The sequence below is a fragment of the Miscanthus floridulus genome, chromosome 10 (genome assembly GCF_019320115.1).
Source record: "Miscanthus floridulus cultivar M001 chromosome 10, ASM1932011v1, whole genome shotgun sequence".
Classification (NCBI taxonomy): Eukaryota; Viridiplantae; Streptophyta; class Magnoliopsida; order Poales; family Poaceae; genus Miscanthus; species Miscanthus floridulus.
In genome coordinates this window covers 50,868,690-50,880,771 of record NC_089589.1, presented here as the reverse complement: position 1 = coordinate 50,880,771, position 12,082 = coordinate 50,868,690, and the positions used below count along the sequence as shown (strand labels likewise).

The 12,082-nt window shown below is 45.6% G+C and overlaps 1 pseudogene; it reads right to left on the bottom strand.

Annotated features, from left to right (window-relative positions):
* Window positions 1-335: 335 nt before the first annotated feature.
* Window positions 336-10,096, bottom strand: LOC136488617 (uncharacterized; annotated as a pseudogene).
* Between the last annotated feature and the right edge of the window lie 1,986 nt (window positions 10,097-12,082).

Sequence of the window (12,082 nt, the reverse complement as noted above, 5' to 3'; positions counted from 1 at the left end):
GCATGTGCGGCTGAGGCGACTCAGCATCAGAGTTGGAATCCGACGATGAGGAAGAGGAGGACGAACTCATGGTGGCGAGGTGGTAGTGGCAGCGGAAAGAAAGGATCGTAGCTACATCGCTGATACCATGTAAGAGTAGAGAAGACTGAATGATCACAGCTCAGGTTGTATTGATCTGAAGGTTACAGTTTTATACATGTACAAGATATGCACTCAGCTAACTGAAACGCTACATTCATGGACAGCCACTAGACGTGGTGTTCAGCTCGCTAACACCCAACACGGTTCTATTTCTGTTCATCCGATACACTCCGTGGCTTACATTACCATGCCAGGACACCCGCAGAAACAATACAACAACCTGCTCCACTGCCGCAGGCACAATACACAAGTTCCTTTTCCTAATACAGAATTTGTAAAATGAATCTAGAATACGTATTCTCCGTGGGGCTGATTAATTCATGCACGCCTGGTCCACCAGTCCACCACAGTGACATTTTCTTGCCATCCCATGTCATGTGGGCACATTGGCATCACGTGCGTTCGTCACCCTCGTCCGCCTTAATCCCCTCGTCTCTCCTAAGGTCAATCCACACAGGAATCCTATGCCAGCCGCCAACCATACTGCTGACACGCACACCGGTGCGGTGGCGCGTAGCTTAGACAACTTTGGTTTGGCCGGCATACTACCCAGCTCTGAAATCCTCGATCTGCCACTGACCTCAGACTGCATAGACGACAGAACCTGAACCTCGCTCGATCGTTGCAAGGCGTCCCAGTCTTCAGGCTGCACCGACACCGGCGGCATGTGGTCGTCGTAACCGAGCCTGGCCCTGGCGCCATCCTCCAGTTCCGACCGGATCTGCTCGGGCTGCTCCTTCTGCCAAAGGTCCTCGCTTCTTCGCCTTGCCTTGTTCTTTCCACGCATATTCTCCAGCGCCAAGAACAGCACCTCCATGCGCAGCGACGCCGATGGATCCAAGTCCAAGGAATGCGGTGCCTGCACCAGCGTGGCCATGGTAATGCTTGCGTGGAGCCTCTGCAAGAACGATCTGTTTCCGGTTGCATTCGTGCCAATTTTATGGAGCTCCTGCAGCACCTCCTTGGCCAGGAGCTGCTCCAACTGCGATACGTCCTGGATTTTCAGGGCCTGCTTCAGCATCCCTATCAGGATGGTTCGGCGGATCCTGTCAATAAATGATCTAGTTGCGAGGTGGGGGTGGCCTGTAAACCCTCTTGCGTCCTCCATACTTTTGGGTGGCCCTCTGTCCGTGTTCGTGACATCTACTTTGGAAAGCTTTTTCGATAATGTGCAACGTTGTGGGCCTTTTGTTTGGACCAGCATCGACACACATTAGTCCTATCAAGATCAAGGTTTTAAATCTCCGGCTATAGCCTCCGCTATCTCTGGCTATAGCTATTTGAAAAGGATTTAGCTAAATTTTTTCGTGTATAAATTAGCCCTTAGCTGCCGCTATAACCCGATATAGCTAGCTATAGCCTGTTTTTTTGACATAGAGAGCTAAATGGCTTAGCCCGCTATTTAAAACATTGATCAAGATGCACGCCTCTACATGCTCAACATATTTTTCCAAGGGTATATACCTTCCTGCCTCATGCTTCAACCTCTTCCTCCAACGTCCAACCACCTGTTGGCCATATATAGTAATAATCATGTGTCTATATATATTTGAAGATGAAATCATATACTCCATTTCAATTTATAGGTTGTTTTAGCTTTTCTAGATATACAACTTTTATTATGTATTTAGACATATCGTATATTTAGGTGTATAGCAAAAGCTATGTACCTAGAAAAGTAAAAATAACCTATAATTTGGGATAGATGGTGGTACCTTTTTTTGGTGTTGAGAAATTTGGAAAGGACTCTTTCAGCTCACTACGGGATACAGTAGTTTTGCTGAGTGCCAGGGGCACTCGGCAAAGGCCCAAAAACACTCGGCAACTGCTTTGCCGAGTGTAACACTCAGCATACAACACACGGCATCTGTTTGTCGGCAAACAGTAGTTTGCCGAGTGTTTTTTATCGCGCACTTGGCAAATAGTTTGCCGAGTGTCAATAAACACTCGGCAAAACTAAACTTTCGACAAAAAAAATGTTAACGGGATGACACGGTGATGGCGATTTTGCCAAGTGCACGACGGAAAAACACTCGGCAAAGTTTCTCAAGTTTGCCGAGTGTCAAGCCCAAAACACTTGGCAAAGTTTGTAAACTTTGCCGAGTGTCAATTCTAAAACACTCGGTAACGTTTATAAAGTTTGTCGAGTGTCAAGACCAAAACACTCTGTAACGTTTTTAAAGTTTGCCGAGTGTCAAGACCAAAGCACTCGGCAAAGTTTACACACTTTGCCGAGTGTCACGCCCAATACACAGCAAACAAGCACGCAACGGGCAGATTTTATGGTCACTTTGCCGAGTGTCCATTAGAATACACTCGGCAAAGATAAAACACTCGGCAAAAAAGGTTCCCAGAATAACAGAAATTGGTCTCTTCGTCGAGTGTTTTGGCTTGACACTCGGTAACGCCTCGCTTTGCCGAGTGTTACACTCGGCAAAGCGACCAATACCCCTTTTTTTACTAATCTGTCCCGTATGATGGACCTCTCTCAATTCACAATAAACTATCATAATTCACAATAAAGCATCATCACAGGCATAATTGTATGTCACAGGCATAATAAACCATCATCACAATTCACAATAAACCATCATCACAAGTCACAACTAAGTCACAATAAGCCACAAATGCAAATGCAATCACTGTGGAGGCCCTTGGAACCGCTGCGACAAATCCGGGACTTGAGACTGATTATTTGATGCCGCCGATTGATTCTGCACAAAAGAGAAGAGATTGCATGACAGTTAGAAAAAAGAAACTAATAGCTTACTGCTAGTACAATGGACAATTGGACATAAATGTAAAACTAGATCTGTAGAAAAATAATCGAGCACAATTGATCAAAAATCGATGCCACAACCATTATATTACAAGTACCTATAGCTAGCTAGCTAGTAGCATTGACAGATTCTTATGTGGTGAATCAGACGATCGATGATGCATTGCTCTCCTCTCTCTACTATATATATATAGTACCATTCACCACTCACGGTAGCTATGTTGATGCACCCACTGAGATCAGTCACAATGTCACATATATATATTGTAAATAAATGAAAATCTGTGCTAGTTCATAAATAAAAGTGCTACATGCATCGTCTCTGTTACACTACATGAATTAATGACGGGAGAAAGTAGAACAAAACACTACATGCGTGCTGCACTCCTTTTACAGAAAATGCATATGTGGCTTCATTGCATGCCATAGATTCTTAATGAAAAGGGCACACATCATTTTTAGAGGTGTGCCTTTTGATTATTAGTGTATGTTCTTTTATCCAGATACTTGCATGATTGTGAATGAAACAAGTGTAAAATCTAAAGCTTTGTTTTCAAGAATTCAGAACAATTTAGACCTAGGGCAATAATTCTTTTTGCCAAGTTATATTTTACAGTTAACCAAGAGGTTGGTCATGCAGATATATGAATTGTTCATTTGTGTGACTTTGATACTTTGCATATTTACATAAAAGTGAAAAAAAAACACTTTAGGAAAAAAAATGAGAATCAATTTATACCTAAAAAGATTAAAATCACAATCATTCTGTCTCATACTTGGAAAAATAGATCAGAAATCAACTACAGGGTAATTCTTTGAACCTTTAGTTTTATCAAGTGCATTGGACTTGTTAACAGAATCTGATGGACATTAGCCTAGTAGAGGTTAAAATTTTTCCGTAGGACTCTACATCTCTACCTAGTCACGAAAACATGCAAAGTATTCAATCTAAAGTTCTCTAAGTCATTTTGTGCTAACATCTAAAGTTCTCTAAGTCATTTTGAGCTTACATCTAAAGTTCTCTAAGTCAAAGTATTCAATCTGCAGTATAAGGTGTCAAGTGACTCACAGGAGTAGTTATGGGTGGCTGAGGTGGAGGGAATAGCACCGGTGGCGGTGGCAAAGCTTGACCCATACTCGATGCAAAATTCTGCATGTATTGGAACATTTGGTCCATCCTCAACCGATTTTCTTCCTCTATCCTCTGCATCGTTCGCCGTTGTTCTTCCTCCATGTTCTGTCGCTCGGCCGCCACCCTCTGCTGAATCATCTCCTCCATCCTTGCCCCCATCTCCTCCCGTTGCTTCGTTTCTGCTTCCACCCGGGCCTATAATATTTTATCCCAATGTTACAATGCAAAGCTAAAGTATGTAACAATCAACGAATGATGAATAAAACAGAAATAACCTGGAGAGCCTCCATCTGGAACTATGTAGCGGTTGGCCGTGGGCGTATCGCCGGGCTCGCGCTCGTGCTCCTTGCTCGGATCTAGGAGAGAGTGGGAGTAGATGCCGTATCGATTGTACTATCGTCAATCCAGTACCAGCCATGCTTCTTGCCTCCTCCCACCCTCATCAAGATCCTGGGTGCTCGGATCGAACTGTGGCCCATGAACCTGCCTTACCATTGCTGTGTACTCACTAACGCGGTTGTGGATGCTAAGATCGTTGTATGCCTCGAGCGGGTCCTTCGGGTTGAAGTCGATGTTTGCCGTCGCCTTATCCTTTTTGGACAGAACCCATGCCTTGAACTGGGAGCAAGGCTGGCCATCATGTGACGACGACTGCGGCAAAAATGCAAAATAATTAGAAATTATGCAGAATTGAGCGTTAGAATAAAGAAATGAATTCGCGTACCCATTTTTCCCTGTATTCGTCGAGGCTTAGGCTGCCTTGATGGTGTGATGCACGTGGCATCAGCAAACGCCGGTCCCAATCAAATGAGACACGACAAGGGATCACAAGCTCACAACTAGAACACGTGGCCTGCCCCGACCTCCTGGAAGTGGAAAAAAAATCCCACGGTCTCAGGAGGCTGCAACTAACCAACCAATCACCCTCAGATCCGGGTCCAAACGCACAATCCCATGATCACACATCCTCAGATCCGCGCCCTAGCCTGACCTAAACCTCCGATGGATCCATTCCAGCGGAGAGATCAAATTGACAGCCGCCGGACCCAATCGGAGCGGACCAAATGGACCCAAGGCGCGAGAAGCGATCAGCATGGATTGACAGATGTTAAGGTCACACTAGATTAGCCAATTGGTCTTGGTGCGAGAAAAAAACTGCCGTCTCTTGCACAAGGTTCCTTTCTGACAAAAACAATTTTCAGTTTTTTCAGAGGCAGCAGGAGGCAGGCAATAAGCTACCGGCATTACCTGAATGTCAAATTCTCTCTCGGCACCATAGGATAAGATCCAGTAAACAAACTAAATACACATCTTAATACAACCACGACAACATGGATATGAATAAAGCATTTCCACCTTGTGCAAAAACATCTACATAGACCATGGGTCTGCACTCTGCTCCAGTCTCCAGTGCACACAAACTCTGTATCATTTGCTTTGACTTTACAAGCCTTCTAGGGTGCCCTTAACATCTGAAAATACTACTATGCACTAGTCAGCAAGAAATTGTCTTTTCCTAAACAATGTCAGTGTATTTGCTAGCAAACTGGTGAACACAACACATATAGAGTAGCATGTCGAACTGCAGGAATCAAAGTGTCAACAGTTCACACTGATCCTTTGAATCATGTGTGTCAATAAATTCACTGATAATTCATTCCAATTATTTGCTCAACAGGGGCAAATTGCAAGGCACAGTGATTTTTACTGGGAATGCAACTACCCCTAAGTACATTTCTTTCCCTTCACTTCACCTTACCAACTCCTTTAATCCTTTTTAATTAACTACACATCCTAAACAGAGTAAAACAATTCAATTCCTCAACTGCCCATGTTTACAAGGAAAAAAGCTCGATCTAGGGAGATCTGGGGACGACAAGGAGGAGAGAGGAAGGGCTCACCGGTTGCTAGGAGGCAGGGGTGCCGGGTGGCCGGGCCACCGTGCGGCGGCGGGAGGGGCGTCGCGCCGGGGGCCGGGAGTCGCGCCGGCGCGCCAGGAAGGCGGGGGCCGCCGGCGGCGGCACGGGAAGGCGGGGCCCGGCAGCGGGGGGCGGCCGTCCGACGGCGGAGGGTGGCAGCCCGGCTGCGGGGGGTGGCGGCCCGGCGACCGAGGGTGGTCCGACGGCACGGGGTAGTGGGTGGCGCTCCGGTGGCGCGGAGGGCGGTCTGGTGTGCGTGTGTGTGCGGGCGAGTGTGTGTGAGTAAGTGTGCGGCCGGATCGGATAAAAACCAAAGGGCTTTGCCGAGTGCTCTTGATTTGGCACTCGGCAAAGTAAAGGTATGCCAAGTGCCAGATTCAAAACACTCGGCATTGTTTTTTTCAATTTTCCAACCGGTACGGTACTGGTAAGTGGGGCCGGCTTGGGTATGTTGCCGAGTGTCCACTATATGACACTCGGCAACTATATTGTTTGCCGAGTGTCGTACAGTTAACACTCTGCAAAATAAATTGATATTTCGTGCCCACCCATCCTCCTTCATAACGTGTTTTACTAAATTTGTTATGATGTAATTTAAAAATACCTTGTCAAATTCACTCAACAATGCATATTTGATTTTCCTACGAATATTAATCGATTATTTCATGCAGTTATAGCTCAAATTCAATATATATCAATTCAAATTCTATAATTGCAGTTAATAAATTAAAATTATCAAATGAATCAAAAAAATTACCAAAATTTGACGTGAACCAATCTATGTTGTCTATTGCCTATACAAAAAAGTTTTGAAGTCAAACCCCAATTCGACCGTCACTTTGACTCCAAATCTTACCGGATCCTTCTCAACGCTACGATTCTTCTTCGGAGATGCTTCGGTTTGTAAAGGTCGTACGTGACAAATTGTGCGAAACCTTCTCAATTTTTTTCCATAGTCTCCACGTATGATATCATGAGATTTTGACAAATCTTGTCATTTTCAGACTTCATTTGTTTTTTTAGAATTTAAAAACCATTCGGCCACAAGTTCGTGGTTGTGTTTCCTGAACAAAATGTTCGAAAATTCTTTTCATTTCCCGAGTAAGGCCCCAAAATGGACTCAATAACATGAATATGATTTCTCCACTCAATTTATTCCTTTAATTGAATCACTTGCAGTTCAAATTTGACTTAAACAAAAAAATTCCTCTAAATGCAATAAATTAATTAAATATAGCAAACGAGAAATATGCCAAATTTTAACATGTAGTACCACATGTTGTACATGGAGAGTAGAAAAGGTTTGGAGGGCAGGAGAGGAAAAAAATATTATTTTGTCGAGTGCCAATAAAAAACACTCGGCAACAACATCATTTTGCCGAGTGTCAAAAAAAACACTCAGCAAAAATATAAGTTTGCCGAGTGTCAATAAAAACACTCGGCAAACCTTGTTTTTGCTGAGTGTCTCTAACAGACACTCGGTAAAGTTATAACGGCAGGGCGGCGCACCCAACGTCCGTCACATGGCCGCCGCACACCCAGCGCACGTGCCTCTACTTTGCCGAGTGTCCGTGTTTGCCGAGTGTTTCGTTGTAGTTTGCCGAGTGTTGAATTAAAAACACTCGGTAAATAGGATGTTTACCGAGTGCCCGATGGAATACACTCGGCAAACCCTCATGCACTCGGCAATTCTACTGTTTCCGGTAGTGGCTTACATCATCAGCGAATTGCTCGCAAGATTTTTCGCAAGTGGGATAATTCCTGCCTCCAGTCATCAGCTCTATGTTTATAACGCCTAAACTGAATACGTCTGCCTTCAGTGAAATCAACCCTTTTAGTAAGTATTCTGGTGCCATGTATCCACTGCATTATATTGCAACAAGAGAATACATATGGTTAGATCGACTTCAATAGAAGGTTCATATGGTGTCAACTATTTAACTTACAGTGTTCCTCCACAAGTTTTGGTGATAATTTTGGATTGCTGTAGACCAAGAAGCCTGGACATACCAAAACCCGTGATTTTTGGCTCCATATTGTCATCCAGCAATATATTCTCAGGCTTAAGGTCCAAATGAACAATTTGGCGCTATGTGTGAAGGTAATGCAAACCATGGCAAATTCCTTTAATAATCTCATATCTCATATGCTACTCAACCCCATGAGTTTCAGCTGTGGGAACATATATAAATGAGCAAACTCGTGAGATCACCTACTTGTGGTTCTGGCACTGCTGCAGCGATATCGAAAGAGAAAACTTAACAAAATAACTGTTTTACACATCCTATTGTTGGACACAAATTAAACCATTTACTGATGCACACCATACTCACTACAGCAGACGCGTGCTTTGCCGAGTGCAATTGTACTTGGCAAAGCCTTTACCGAGTGCTGCACTCGGCAAAGAGCTGTCGGCATATCCCTTCACGGCAAAGGCTTCTTTGCCAAGTGCCGCATGTCGGGCACTCGGCAAAGGATTTCCCGAGTGCCACGACGGCACTCGACAAAGAAAAGCCACCATGACGGCCAGGTCACGGTGATGGCCCCTTTGCCGAGTGCCACATGTCGGCACTCGGCAAAGAAATGTGTTTTTTATTTTTTTTTAAAATGCTTTGCCGAGTGCCTGCATCGGGCACTCGGGCAAAGCTTGTTTTCTTTTTTTTTAGATTTTCTTTGCCGAGTGCTGTAGGTAGACACTCGGCAAAGCAGTTTTTTTTATTTTCTTTGCCAAGTGCCTTGCCCATGGCACTCGGCAAAGCTGGGAAGCTTAGTGTCCCAGATTCCCAAAGAAGTGAAAAAATTCAAAAAAAAATTTTGGTTTTTAGTCTTCCATCGTTGCAAACAAGATATACATCATATATATATATATATATATATATATATATATATATATATATATATATATATATATATATATATATATATAACACAACTATATATCACACAAATGTATATCACAATCCACCACAAACACAAACATAGCATACAAGTATCGCAATCTCGACTCCCAAGTCCAAAGTCCAAACACACAAGCATAGTTCACAAAGTTCACAAGTGCATTATATCACAACGGCTGCCATTTGAAGCTCACGGCGACAGTCCGGGTTGGGATGGCCCAACGTGCGATCCCGGCGACCCTCCGTGGTGGTTCGACGTCGCCCCCGATTGATGCTGCACAAAATAGAAGAGATTGCACGTGAGCGATAAGAGAAGAGATAAATATGCAAGATAAATATCCGCCACTACCACCACCACCACCACCACATCACCGCCATCACCAACACTTCACCACCAACACTTCACCACCACCACCACCACCACACCACCACCACCACATCACCACCATGACCACCACCACCACCACACCACCACCACCACCATGAGCACCACCAACACCACACCACCACCAACACCATGACCACACCACCACCACCACCACCACTAGGTTTCTCTAGGTTTCACTAGGTTTCTCTAAGTTTCAGCATAGAAAGTAAAACTTCGTACTTATACTCATCGGGATAGAATCAGGATGTTGTGGAGGTGGATTTGGAGCAAGCAGCGTCTGTGGGATCGCCCAACCTTGTTGCTGGCCAATTTGCTGCATGAACTTGATCATCTCAGCCATCTGCCGCTGATCTTGCTCCCGCTAGGCCTCCAAAGCCTGTAGCCTCTGCCGCTCGGCCTCCCGCTCGGCCTGCAGTTCCTGCACCTGGGCCTACAACATTTGACCCCAATGTTTCAATAATGCATAGGTAAGGTATGTAAAAGTCAAAGAACGACGAATGAAGCAGGAATGCTTACCTGGAGTGCCGACACCACGATCGGCCATTAGCGTATGGGCACGCTTGAGCTCGTGCTCGCTGCTCGGAGCTGGTGGAGAGGAGGAGTAGAGGTCGTGTCGAGGACGCTGTTGCCAATCTAGAACCGCCCATGCTTCTTGCCTTGCCCCACCCTCATCACGAGCTGAGGATCAAGGCGCTCCTCGGTTCTCAGATCGTAGCCCGGCCCATGGACTGACCTTGCCGCCTCCATGTACGAAGAGAGGCGGGTGTGGACGCTGGAGTTGGTGTACGCCTCAAGCGGGGCATCTGGGTCGTACTCGATGTCGGACGTCGCCTTGCCCATGTGAGCCAGAGCATATGCCTTGAGTTGACCAACTGGCTGGCCACTGTGTGCATCCGACTACGAGAAAGACAACAACATGTGGTTAGAAATGATACAGAATTGAGCGCGGCTAGATTAGAGCAATGGCGGAGACTTACATATGCCTTTGCATATTTGCTGAGGCTGCGGCTGCCCTGATGGTGAGGTACACCTAGCATCTGCAAATGCCTGTCGCGGGCCTCCTCGTGCTTCTTCTGCCAGTCCCCATCCAACTAGGTGTCCATAATATATTCCCAGCAATCGGGGTGGGTGGCGCACCAGCTTAGAATCGCCTACAGGACATCAAGTAGTCGACATATCAGAAGATCAAATTAGGCATACTTAATCTCAAAAGAAATGAATATTCATATTTTGTATTTACCTATATGTACTGCTCCCTTATCAGCGTCATCCATCTTGCCTCCTCTTTGTTGACACGCCTGAGTAGGAACTTGGCGTTGTAGTCTATGTGGGCCTAGAGGCGGGACTCGTAGTGCAAGTCCGTGACACGCCTTTTATAGGAAGCGTAAGCCACCTGATACACACTTTCCTCCTGTCCCTCCTAGATTTTGAAGAAGTCCTGCATAAAGACACGAGGTATCCATTATTTTATTTCAAGAATGTCCGATGATTGCGAGGAATTGAGGAATGTAGTGCAAGAAAGACTTACCCACAACTCCCTAATCACCCGATCTGCCTTGTTTCTGCAGCGGATGCGATTATGATCTGGAGCATCCTGCACAAGGGCATAGTGGTCGAACATCTAGGCTGGCTCCCAATCCTGATCTCCTTTCCTAGCCAGGCTAGGGAAGTGTTCCCTACACAGAAGTCCCAGGATGCCATTCACATTGCGTGCCGAGGCCGCCTGGTCCACAAGCACCCAGTTCCTGCACAAGTGGTCCACAATAGTTATTAGTTGTTATTATGATTTTTCAACATATCAAATGAAGAACATATGAAGTTACTTACTTATCGCCCTCGGGTGCAATTAGTGGGTGCCTCTCAATAGGTATCGGTCGCTTTGAGAGCTTTGTGGGACCTCGTTGGTAGGGCTTCGACGTACCAGAGGAAGTGGAACCCCCTACCGTCACCGCCTCCTCGTCCTCCGTCACTAGAACCGCCTCCTCATCCTCCGTCCGTGGACCCCCGTCCCCATCCACCGTGTGCTGAAGGTCGTCGTCGTGCACAGAGTCACGTGAGGAGCTGCGCCCGTGGTCAGTCAATGGCTCCTGCCTGGGCCTGCCTCTCGGCCTCCTCGGCCTCTCTGACTCCTCTGCCTCCTCCGCCGCCATGTCCCTCCGGTTGGCATAAACCGAGGGGCAGCTCCTCCTAGTGGGCCCCATCACCTGCAATTAAAAATAGTAAACCAGTAAGTATAGATAAACAAGACGTACTTAGTAAGAGATGCAAAATAAAGAAAATGTAATTACAAAATAACATAGTATTACATGTATTTCTAATATTCTTCATGATCGGGATTATCTGGATGATAGGTATCGTCATCACTATCAAGATTGTCCAAATCCTCAACAGCCTCATCCTCATCATTATCATTGCCTAGTCATAATCCGTCAAGCATTTCCAAGTCCTTCGGATCATGCACCTCATTTACAGCGTCCTCGTCAACAACCTATTCCTCGTCTGCTTCCATTTCGATCTCTCTGGTTAAGTCTATCTCAAGCATCCCTTGTAGCCCCTCTTCTTGTTGATAGAACTCTCTATCATGCGTGTTTGGGTTCAAGTTGTAATCATCAGGGTTTGGGCGAGGTAATCTACCGTGTGGTGATACCTTGTGCACAATATACCAACCCTGAAGACGTAGGTCGGTTTTGCAAGCATATGGACAATAATAAACTTGTGTGGCCTATTGAGCCACAATATAGACATCTTCTCCTGGATAGAAGGAATCCTGTCGAGTTTCGACTATCCCAAGTTGATGGGACTTTATCGATACTGCAGGATCAAACC